Source organism: Bison bison, unplaced genomic scaffold (genome assembly GCF_000754665.1).
Source record: "Bison bison bison isolate TAMUID 2011002044 unplaced genomic scaffold, Bison_UMD1.0 scf7180017864302, whole genome shotgun sequence".
Classification (NCBI taxonomy): domain Eukaryota; kingdom Metazoa; phylum Chordata; class Mammalia; order Artiodactyla; family Bovidae; genus Bison; species Bison bison.
The window spans coordinates 32,284-33,469 of record NW_011494874.1 but is presented as its reverse complement, the minus strand read 5'-3'; the positions used below and the strand labels follow the sequence as shown (position 1 = coordinate 33,469).

General features: G+C 64.5%; 1 protein-coding gene across 1 annotated transcript in view; it reads left to right on the top strand.

Moving 5' to 3' along the window:
• Positions 1-1,186, top strand: part of ASPG (asparaginase) — a 23,438-nt gene that overhangs the window by 3,976 nt on the left and 18,276 nt on the right. The window lies entirely within an intron of this gene.

The window sequence follows — 1,186 nt, the reverse complement described above, 5'->3', positions numbered from 1 at the left end:
CGGGGCAGCTGTCGGGCTCCGCAGAGGGGAAGAGGCACAGGCGAGGTCAGAGAGATTCAGTGTCAGGACCCACCGGCCGTTGCGGGGTCCCCCAGCCGGGGGTATGGGCTGGGAAGGCTCCTGGTTGTTACTGGCATGAACTTGAGTTCTGCCAGCCGCCGGGTGAGCCTGGACCAGACCTGCTCCAGCACCTCCAGGAAGATCACAACCCCCAACCCCCGAACTCACCCCACACCCCACCTCCAGACTGAGATAATGAAGGGTGCTGTTTAAGCTGCTAAGCTTGGGGCACTTGTTGCACAGCAGCAGGAGGCCGATATACCTGGCAGAGGGCGGAGGCTGGGAGCCAGGTCTCCACCACCGTGCCCGTTTCCCCTGGTCCTGGAGGTCTTAGGCGTTTCAGCCAAAGAAGCTTTTCTGGAGTGGGCAGGGGGCGGGGGGCGTGTTGTCCTTGCTGCTACGTCCGGGTGTCCAGCACGGCCAGGCATGTGGGCGATGCCCAGCAGAACCTCAGTGAGGAGGACTCAGCCTACCTGCCCCAGGTCGCAGAGCTTGCAGGGAGCAGGATGGGACAAGAGGCCAGGGCCTCGATGCAAATATTCCTTTGGGAGCCTCTGCTGAGGAAGAGGTTTGTTTCCAGGAGACACTTGGGGCTTCTTAGACTTTTCTTAGGACATGTGCCGTTTCTGCCCAGTGCCTCCTTAGACGCGTGCTTCTGGCCAGGGAAGGAGAAGGGGTAACCTGGGTGAGTGTGGCAAGGGCGCCGGGACCTGGACATCAAGGAGGGCTTCCTGGAGGTGGTGCCCTGTGCCTGGAGGGGGAGCATCTGCAGGGTGAGAAGGGGTGCGGAGCGGAGGCGGAAGCCTGTGTCCTGGGCAGAATGGTGCGGATATTCTGGGAAGTCGGGGAGAGGGGTGCTGTGTGTGTGTTGTGAGCCTCGCTGGGGCCTTGGGCTCGTCTGGAGGTGGAGATGTTAGCCAGGACGCGGCCGGAGCCCCTGGCGGACCCCTGGGCTGTCTGGGGGAGAGCGGTGGCCCAGGCTCCGGGCAGTGGTCCGTACTTGCCAGGGCCCTGGGACGGCTGCAGCCTGAGCCCCCAGTCTGACTCCCTCAGGGCCAGAGCTCACCTGCAGCGCCCAGCCCCCGTCCTGCTCGGCGCCTGGCCCCCAGCGAGGAGCAGCGGGGGG